The 11081-nt window shown below is 42.4% G+C and overlaps 1 pseudogene; it reads right to left on the bottom strand.

Moving 5' to 3' along the window:
* Positions 1 to 7140: 7140 nt before the first annotated feature.
* LOC144251776 (heterogeneous nuclear ribonucleoprotein A3 pseudogene) lies at positions 7141 to 8260 on the bottom strand (annotated as a pseudogene).
* Between the last annotated feature and the right edge of the window lie 2821 nt (positions 8261 to 11081).

The raw sequence follows: 11081 nt of genomic DNA, 5'->3' as shown, positions 1-11081 counted from the left end.
AGGCTGGCTTTGAACCCATGATCCTTCTGCCTCAGCTTCCCAAGCTGCTGAAAACCACATAAATTTTAATTAAAAGAAAATAAAAGCTGGACATGGTGTTATACACTTGTAATTCCAGAAACTCAGGAGGCTGAGGCAGGAGGATCCCAAGTTTGAGGCCACGCTGGGCAATTTGGCGAAACCCTGTCTCAAAATAAAAAAATAAAGGTCTGGGGTTGTGGCCTAGCATGTGTGAGGTCCTGGGTTTGATCCTCAGCACCACATAAAAATAAACAAACAAACAAACAAATAAATGTATTGTGTCCAACTACAACTAAAAAATAAATATTAAAAAATAATAAAATAAAAAGGGCTCGGATAGACCTCAGAGGTAGAGCATTTGCCTCATGTATTTGAGGCCCTGGATTTAGTTCCCAATAACATAACATCAACAAAGAGAAAACTCAAAACTAAGTCAATTAACTGTATTAAAAAACAAGAATAGCAATACTATTACAAAATGGCACATGGTTGAATCTAAACTACTTGTCTTCCACAATTGCTTCATAGATTTTTTATTACATAAAAGTCAACTTTTTTTAATATTTATTTTTTTAGTTTTCGGCAGACACAACATCTTTGTTTGTATGTGGTGCTGAGGATCAAACCTGGGCCGGACGCCTGCCAGGCGAGCGTGCTACCGCTTGAGCCACATCCCCAGCCCTAAAAGTTAACTTTTTTTCCTTTTTGGTGCAGGGGATTGAACCCAGGGATGCTTAACCACTTAGCTTAGGGTCTAACTAAGTGGCTTAGGGCCTTGCTAAATTGCTGAGGCTGGCCTCATACTTGTGATCCTCTTGCCTCAGCCTCTCAAGTAGCTTACCACCTTACCCAGCTGCAGCAAGTAATTTGAATTCCTTCATTCTCATTGCATAATAGAATCTCAATATGTGAACATTTCCCAATTTATCTATTTTACTGCTGATGAGATCTGAAGCAATTTTCAGGGTTGTTGGGATTTTTTGTTTGTTTGTTTGTTTGTTTGGTTGTTTTTGGTACTAGGAATTCAACCTAAGGGTGCTTTACCTCTGAACTTCATCCCCAGCCCTTTAGACTTTTTATTTTGAGGCAGGATCTTGCTAAATTTGCTAAGGCTGACCTTGAATTTATGATCTTCCTGCCTCAGTAGCTGGGATGACAGGCATGTGCCACTGCATCTGGCTCTCAATTTCCAGTTTTTGGTATTAAGAGCATGCTGCAGTGAACTCTGTAGTTTGTATCTTCTGGTGGACATATGTACACATTTCAGTCGTGCACATACCTAGGAGTGAGATCTTTGGGTCATGGGATTTATACATATAATCAACTTTGGTGACTACTGTCTGTTTTCCAAAGTGGTTGTACAAATCATTGCTCAGAACATGAAAGTTTGTTTCAAATTCTCAACATTTGGTATCATCTGCCTTTTACATCTTAACTGCTCTAGTGGGTATATGAAATGTACATTGTTATTGGGTTTTTATTTTTTATTTTTATTTTTTGGTACTAGGTATTGAACCCAGGGGCATTCAACCACCTAGTCACATCCCCAGCCCTATTTTGTATTTTATTTAGAAACAGGGTCTCACTGAGTGGCTTAGCACCCCGCTTTTGCTAAGGCTGGCTTTGAACTCACAATCTTCCTGCCTCCACCTCCAAGCCACTGGGATGACAGGCATGTACCACCACACCGGGAGACATGTACATTTTTTAAAAATTTATTTATTTATTCTAATTTAGTATATATGACAGCAGATTGCATTCTTACTCATTGTACACAAATGCAGCACAACTTTTCATTTCTCTGGTCATACATGATGTAGAGTTGCACCACATGTGCAGTCATACATGTACCTAGGGTAATGATGTCCATCTCATTCCACTATCTTTCCTGTCCCCATCCCCCTTCCCTCCCCTCTCTCCCCTTTGCCCACTCAAATTTCATCTAATCTTCCCATGCCTCCTCCCTCATTATGAATCAGTATCCACTTATCAGAGACAACATTCAGCTTTTGGTTTGTTGGGATTAATTTACTTCACTTAGCATGATATTCTCCAACTCCATCCATTTACCTGCATATGCCATAATTTTGTTCTCTTTTTTTTAAGAGAGAGAGAAGAGAGAGAGAGAATTTTTTTAATATTTATTTTTCAGTTTTCGGCTGACACAACATCTTTATTTTATGTTTTTTATGTGGTGCTGAGGATCGAACCCAGCGCCCCGAGCGTGCCAGGCAAGCGCGTTACCGCACATCTCCAGCCCCAATTTTGTTCTCTTTTAATGCTGAGTAATATGACATGTGCATTTTTAAGGCTTTTGATTCTTATTACCCAAATGGACTTCTAGAAAGTTGCTGTAATTAACATTTGTGCCAGTGATACATCAGAATCCAGAAATCTTGAGTTCGTTGAGTTTAAGATGACAAATATCCCTAGAGGGTCCCTACAAAAATCTGTATCATGTTTCCTTGGAGTTGTATGATGTATTGCCCCAGGCAATGTACCTTCAGAGGCATGATCTCATTTGACCTTGTGACCTGGACTAAAAGGGCTGGCATAATTACCCCTATTTTACAGATGGTGGGGGTGAAGCTGAGGCCCTGAGAGTTTTAGTCTCTTGGCTTGTAAAGGGTGAAGCCAGGACTAAAAGCCAGGTCTTCTGACTACTAGGTTAATAATACTATTAATCAGGCCACGTTCACCTACAGTGAACTTAAAATAGACGATGAGTATGCCATATGATGGATATATCACCTAGGAACAAAGTCTGAGTTCATTCCACATTTACTTTGAAAAACTTAATCTATGTGCCTAAATGTAGCCACGTTCTGTGCCTGTATCTGAAAATTCCAAGAGAAGTTTTAAAGGTCAAGGACAAAGTTAAGGATCTCTTAATTACTTCAGTACTTCACTCCTAATCTTTCCATGAAAATAAAGTCTTTCTGCTAAACCACTGGGCTAGAGCATCAGGCCTGTCAACCTTTGACAAGTACTATAATCATGCAAAGCAGAAAACATCTCCGTCTCTCCCCAACGTACAAATATACTGCAGTACTGATGCCCGCTGGGCATGGCGGTGCCAGGCTCAGTCCCAGAGCTGCGAAAACAAGAAAGAAAAGAAATACTGATGCCAATCCATCCCAAGCCACTGAAGTTGGTCAAACTTAGAGGGGTCTCTGCTGTCACAACCCCATGACCATACTGGAAGGAATTCCAGAAATCATCAAAGGTTCACAGAGAGAGCATAAAGCTTTCCCCTCCTGGACCAACTCCCACCAGTCAGTGTTGAAAAGAATTTCGAGGTGGCGTGTGCGTGGAGTTGGAGGGAAAAGCTCCCGCAACTGGTCAGAGCTACCTGTCATGGTACTGGAGGTGGCTGTGTATAGGTCCCTCTTCATTTCACAGGTACAGAGCTGAGTAGAAGGGAAGTGACTTGCCCAAGCTGGGACTTCAGTGTGAGTCGCCCAGCCTTCGGGGCGTGGCTCCTCCTCTGTGCGCAGCCTCGTAGGACCTTCCAGCCTCACACTGTGCCCGTGAAACATTGTAGCCAGGTAGTACCAGAGAACTGTTTCTTTCTGAACAGAATCTAAGTCTTCACCTCAGTTGTCCCCAGTTCTGGGTGTCCTTTTGTCCTTGACAATTTATTAGCTGCAGGCTGGCTCCCCACATCCATTACCCGCGACAGATACAAAAGCAATGGATGCAAGATTTTAAAAAATATTTAGTTTTTAGTTATAGGTGGACACAATATCTTTATTTTTATGTGGGGCTGAGGATCAAAGCCGGTGCCTCACGCATGGCAGGTGAGCGCCCTACCTTTGAGCCATAACCCCAGCCTCTAGATGCAAGATTTCATGGCCAATCCAGCCCTGTTTCTTCAGTGGAATAAGTAGCAAGGAGACTTCCTGAGCTTAAGGTCGGGGGAGCAGTCAGGAATCAAAGCAGAGAGCATGACCTTTCGGCATCCATCCTTTCATCTAAGAGCAGCAACTGGAGCGCTGAGCGTGTTCCAGCGAGCTGCTTAGATTGCCCCCTAGTGCTAGAAAGAAGAACTACGATTAAGCCAGTTGCACCAGTTTCCAGCTGTAAATGGGCCGCTAAGGTCTTAGTTTAACTTGCAACCCTTTCTTTTACAGTTGAGAAAGACAGGGTGCATGGGAGGAAAGGAAATCACCAGAAACGTGAGCAAAATAGTGGTGAAGCCTAGCCTAGAATCAAGTCTTAAACTTTCACACTTCCATATGGAAGACGCTGGCCACAGAGAGAGAAATTAAGAATTGTCTTAAAAGAAGCAGGGAATGACCCAACGTAGTACAAGCTCTACAAGATACAAAAAAATGCACATTAAAAATCCCTCCTCTTGGGCTGGGGTTGTGGCTCAGTGGTAGAGTGCTCGCCTAGCATGTGTGAGGCACTGGATTTGATCCTTAGCACCACATATAAGTAAATAAAATTAAGATTCATCAACAAATTAAAAAAAAATTCTCTCCTCTTAGGCTAAGGCTGTAGCTCAGTGGTAAAGCACCTGTTTCACCTGTGTGAGGCACTAGGTTCAATCCTCAGTACCACATTAAATAAATAAATAAAGATACTATGTGTTCAACTACTACTGAAAAAAATATATTTTAAAAAATATCTCCTCTTTCACAATGTAAGTCATTTAAAGGCATAAACTTTGGGTGATATACCAAGTACCCTAATGATTAAGAAATGGTTAAGGGGCTGGGGATGTGGCTCAAGTGGTAGTGCACTCACCTGGCCTGCGCAGGGTACGGGGTTCGATCCTCAGCACCACATAAAAATAAAATAAAGATCGTGTGTCCGCCAAAAGCTGAAAAATAAATATTAAAAAATTCTCTCTCTCTCTCTCTCTCTCTCTCTCTCCTATCTCTCTCTCTCTCTTTAAAAAAAAAGAAATGGTTAAAAAGCTAGAAGAATTTTGAATGCTTTGATAAAGAAAAGATAAATATTTAAGGATGTAGATATGCTTAGCCTAATTTATTTTTATTATTATTATTTTAGGGGGGTCCTGGGAATTGAACTCAGGGTCACTCAACCACTGAGCCACATCCCCAGCCCTATTTTGTATTTTATTTTGCTTGGCCTAATTTAAACACTACCCAATGGCCTGGTGTAGCTCAATGGTAAAGCACCGGCCTAGCATGTGTCAGAGCCTGGGTTCATCCCCAATACCACAAAACAAACCAACAAACAAAACACTGCATAATATATACATGTACAGGATACCCCATAAACATGTACACTTTTATGTTTTTAAATATCAGTTAAAAATAAATTTAAGTTTTAAAAATGATAATGACTTTTACCATTATTCCCATTTTGGGAGTGGTACTGGGATTGAACTCAGGGGCCCTCAACCACTGAGCCACATCCCCACCCAATTTTGCATTTCATTTAGAGACAGGGTCTCACTGAGTTGCTTAAGGGCCTTGCTTTTTGCTGAGGCTGAGTTTGAACTCGAGATCCTCTTGCCTCAGCCTCCTGAGGAGCTGGAACACTATTCCCATTTTCCAGATGCTGGGCGTAGTAACACTTGTCTGCTAAACTACGCACCCCGCCTCCCATCATCCACCTTTCACTCACTTAACAAATATTGCTGGAGCTCTCCTCCATGCCAAGCTCCTAATTGGTGCTGGAGATGCCACAGTGGCTCAAATGACTCAGGGTGACTAGATTCTAATTGGGGAGATGGGTGATAAACATATCAATAACTAAACACACGCCCTGTTGGTGTCATGGAGTGAATTTTTTTTCTTTGATATGAGGGATTGAACCCAGGGGTGTTTGACCACTGAGTCACATCCCCCCAGTCCTTTTGTAACTTTATTTTTTATTTTGAGACAGGTGCTTAGGGCCTCACTAAGTTGCTGAGGCTGGCTTTGAACTTGGAATCCTCCTGCCTGAGCTTCCTGAGCCGCCAGGAATATAGGCATGCAGAATGAATGTTTGTGACCTCCAAAATTTACCTATTGAAGCTCTGACTCCCAGCATGCTTACATTTGGAGATGGGGACCAAAAGGCAGTCATTAAGGTAAAGTGGGGTCCTGATCTGACAGGATTAACCCCTTATAAGAGGAAATGCCAGGGCTGAGGATGTGGCTCAAGCGGTAGCGCACTCGCCTGGCATGCGTGCGGCCCGGGTTCGATCCTCAGCACCACATACAAACAAAGATGTTGTGTCCGCCGAGAACTAAAAAATATTAAAAAGAATTCTCTCTCTCTCACTCTCTCTTTAAAAAAAAAAAGGAAATGCCAGGGGGCAGGAGACGTGGCTCAGTGGTAGAGCGCATGCTTAGCATGCACAAGACCCGGGAGCCATCTCCAGCACTGAAAAAAATATAAAGAAGAAACATCTCTACCTCCAAGTGCACAAGGAGGAGGATGTGACCACACTGAGAGAAGGTGGCCTTCTGCAAGCCAAGAAAAGAGCCCTTACTCAATCCCAAATCAGCCAGAACATTGATCTTGGACTTCCAGCTTCCAGGACTATAAGAAAATAAGTATCTGTTGTTTACGTCACCCAGCCTATAGTTTTGTGTTATGGGAGCCTGAGCTAAGTGGCAGTTAGGTCGTCATGATTACCATGAAGAAAAAGAAGTCAGGGTCAGGCCTCAGGAGAGTGGAAGATGTTAACTATTTCCCAAAGAGGGGTGAGGACAGGCCTCTCTAAGAAGGTGATTGCTGTTTAACTCCAGGAAGTTTTTACTTTTTTTTTTTTTTGAAAAGTTAAGAATTCCTTAATTTTTTTTATTCCTGGTACCACTACCACAACTTATAGGGCAATATATCTGATGTCATGAAAAGAAAAAGACAAAGCCACAACAGATAACATACCTCAGGAATGTACATCTCATTGACACTACGTTGCACTAATCAATAGCTGCACTTTTTGCACACTGTGGCTATGACAGTCCTGGACAAGAAGGGTTTCCTGTTTAAGCTGCAGGAAACTTTTCTGACTATGGATCACTGTTCCTTCTGTGGCAGATTTTTACAGTTCCTCTAATGCATTGGGGACGACTATCTCAAAGTAACCTGTAGCTTTCCTGACAACCCCTCGCTCTCTCTCCTGCTAAGAACTGAAGCACTTTTCTGCTGTGTTTAAAACCTTCTGCTACCATATCCACCACTTCCACCACCAGATCCATAACCACCACCAGAGGGACTGCGAGAGCTTCTTCCACCAAAACTGCCCCCCTTCATGGGTCCACAATTTGATTGCTGTTGTCCACTGTAATTTCCAAAATCATTATAGTTCCCATCACCACCATAGTTACCACCACCAAAATTTCCTCCTTCATTGTAACCATCATATCCTCCTCCACCACCATATCAACCTCCTTGGTTTCCATATCCTGGTCCACCACCACCATAACCTCCTCTGCTACTATAACCAGGACCACCACCATAGTTGCCACCATCACCTCCAAATCCATTATATCCACCATCACCTCCTCCGTAACTACCTCTGTGGCCACCACCTCCACCACCATAGCCTCCTCTTCCACCAGAGTTCCCACCACGGCCAAAGTCACCTCCACCACCTCCAAAGTTTCCTCCACGACCCATAAAGTTGCCAGATCCACCTCCACGACCTCTTTGTGATCCAGCAGACTGCATCTCTTGTTTAGAAAGGGTCTTTTCCACTTCACAATTAGGTCCATTAATAGTGTGGGATTTCTGAACAACAATGTTGTCAACTGTATCATGATCATCAAAAGATACAAAAGCAGATCCTCTCTTCTTCCCGCTCTGCCTGTCTTCCATAACTTCTATGGTTTCAATCTTGCCATACTTTTCAAAGTAATCTCTCAAATTATATTCTTCTGTATCTTCTTTAATACCACCAACAAACATTTTCTTCACTGTTAGATGGGCACCAGGCTTTACAAAATCCTCTCTAGAAGCAGCTCTCTTTGGTTCCATGGCGCGCCCATCAACCTTGGGTGGCCGAGCACACACACGTTGCCGCATCCACCTCTTCAACCCAAGAGTAAGTCACAAAACCAAAGCCCCTGGGGCGATTTGTTTGGGAGTCTCTCACTACCACACAATCTGTGAGTGTGCCCCATTTCTCAAAATGTTCCCTTAAACTATCCTCTGGAGTTTCAAAGCTCAGACCACCCATCAACAGCTTCCTCAATTGCTCTGGTTCCTTTGGATCGTGGCCCTCCTCCCCCCAGCAGCAGTGGCCATGGCTGGGCAGCAGTTTTGCCTCCATTTTGAGACCAGACTCGCCTCTTCCAACTCGAGTTCAATATCAGTTTTTTACATTTTTGATAGTCGTGAAACATACACCCAGATCAAGCTATGGAATGTTTTCCATTGCTTTCTTGCTCATAATCTCTTTTCTTTACAAAGTGACCATCCTCAGGTATTTTGTTATAGAAATACAAAATGGACTGCCAATCTGCACCCACCTAATTAATGGTCAAGATTTTTCTGACTTCCATCAGCATGGATTCCTTTTGGTTGTTTCTGAACTTCCTAATAATGGAATCCTATAGGATATTGATGGTTACATCCCACCTCTTATTGTTTTTATTTTAAGACAGGGTCTCAGAAAGTTTTCTAGGCTGGTCTTGAACTCCAGAATTCAGGTGATCCTTCTGCCTTAGCTTCCCCAATAGCTAGGATTAGAGGTGTGAGCTACCACATCTGGCAGCAAAGAACATTCTTGAGCATGTCCTTACATGATAACTTACTTCTGTGAGTGGAATTACAGAGCTATAGAGTGTATGTACACTTAGGTTTGGTAATTGCTGCTATCTTAGTCCATTTTGAATTTCTATAACAAAATACCTGAGGATGGTCACTTTGTAAAGAAAAGAGATTATGAGCAAGATAGCAACAGAAAACAGGCTACTATGCTGAGCATGATCACTGAGTGCTTGAAATATGTTTAATGTGACTGAGGCATTGAGTCTTTAATCAGGTTCTTCTTAAAATATTTATTTATTTATTTTTGGTACTGGGGATTTAACCCAGGAGTGCTCTACCACTGAGCTACATCCCCAGCCCTTTTTATTTTGTATTTCGAGACAAGATCTTGATGAGTTGCTGAGCCTGGCCTCAAACTTGCAATCCTCCTGCCTCAGCCTCCTGAGTTGCTGGGATTACACGCATGCACCACCACGCCTAGCTGAATTTTTAATTAATTTATGTATTAATTTATCCTTATTATTGTTATTTTAAATTTTTTTGTAGTTGTAGATGGACAGAATGCCTTTATTTTATTTGTGTATTTTTATGTGGTGCTGAGGATGGAACCCAGTGCCTCACACATGCTAGGCAAGCGTTCTACCCCTAAGCTACTACCCAGCCCTCATTATTATTTTTGCAATGCTGAGGATTGAACCCAGAGCCTCATGCATGCTAGGCAAGCATTCTACCACTGAGCTACTCCTTTAGCTTTGAATTTTTAATTCAATGTAATCATTATTAATTAAATTTAAATATCTATATGAAACCGGGGGCCACCATATTGGTCAGCACAGGGGTAAACTTTAGAGGAAAGCAACTGGCCACCAGCTCAAGACTTGTCCACTCTTCTTCTCAAATATGTCCCACCTCCAGTGCCCCCTCCTGATCCCCATGTCACTCATGCCTAGATCCCTGCCAGATTGATCCTTGGATGAAAACTCTGATCCTGTGGCTTCTCTACCAGGTATACTTCAGGGTCCTGCTGGGGGTTTTAGTGTGTGTGTTTGCTTGTTTTGTGGTGAGGGTTTGGATGAAGTTAGTTTCCTCCAAAACCCATATTGTAGTCTGATCCCCTCTGTGAGGTAGTTAAGAGGGGGGACACTTGATCCAGCGATGGTTCTCAAAGTGAGGCTTTCAGGGGGTGATTAGGGTTAGATAAGGGCATCAGGGTGGAGCCCCCATGGTTGAACACTGGTGGCTTTAGGAGAATAGAGAGACCAGAGGATACCTGTACGCATTGACCTCGTCTCTTGTCTTATGATGGCCTGCACCACCTTGGGACTTGGCCTACTAGGAGGCCATCACCAGATACAGCCTCCTGGCCTTGGACCAGAACTGTGAGCAAAGATAAGCTTCCTCTCTACAAATTCCCCGGCCTGTTGTGTTATTAGCCACAGAAGATGGACAAATACGGCCCTCCCAGTAGCTACAGTTACTTCTCAAACCTGGAAATAATAACACTCTCAGGATCCCCTGAGTTCTACAGGAAAATTTTTATTTCCTTTCTTTTTGAGTTTCAAACCTGCAGAGAAGGGGCAAGAACAGCACATACAGCTTCATTTAGTATTGCAAATTGTTAACTTTGGGCCTTTTCCTTTCTTTCTCTTCTTTTTTATTAATTTTTTTTTTCAGCATTGGTGACTGAACCCAGGGCCCTTCTACTGAGCTACGTCCCCAGCCCCTTTTAATTTTGAGTCAGAGCCTCACTAAGTTACCCAGGCTGGCCTCAGTCTTGAGTTCCTCCTGTCTCAGCCTCCCGAGACATTGGGATTACAGGTGTGGGCTGCTGCACCTGGCCCACCTTTGGCTCTTTTTGTTTCACTTTTGTTGAACCATCTGAAAGTAGGTTGCAGATGTGAGAACTTTTTTTTTTTTAGTCTTAGAGTAAAACTACAATTTTATAAATATTTTCTTACACAACCACAATATTACCATACTTACTATAATTCCAGTTTTTGTTTTAATATTACAGATAACTTATATGAACATGCACTGGACCATCCTCATAACTTTTTTATATTACAGTACCATCCCTGAAATTAGGCAGTACAGGTGAGACTACACTGTAGTAACAAACAGCCCCCAAATCTCAGAGTTTTATAACAATAGAGTGTATTGCTATTTCATGCTACATGTCCATTACACATCAGCTGGTACTTTGTTCCATGTCACCTCCCTCCAAAAGTTAGGATGCTACCAATATAGCTCTCACTTTTAATAAGGCTGATTGCCATGACAGAGGGCAGCAATAAAATGCTCTGGCACAGCCCATAGCTCTAAGACAAAAAAAAAAATTTAGGTGCCCAAAGTCAGAGAAATAGAAATCTTGGTGAACAGAG

Source organism: Urocitellus parryii, unplaced genomic scaffold (genome assembly GCF_045843805.1).
Source record: "Urocitellus parryii isolate mUroPar1 unplaced genomic scaffold, mUroPar1.hap1 Scaffold_208, whole genome shotgun sequence".
In the NCBI taxonomy this organism is placed as follows: domain Eukaryota; kingdom Metazoa; phylum Chordata; class Mammalia; order Rodentia; family Sciuridae; genus Urocitellus; species Urocitellus parryii.
Note: the sequence above shows the minus strand (reverse complement) of the source record. Positions and strands in the feature narration are given on the sequence as shown.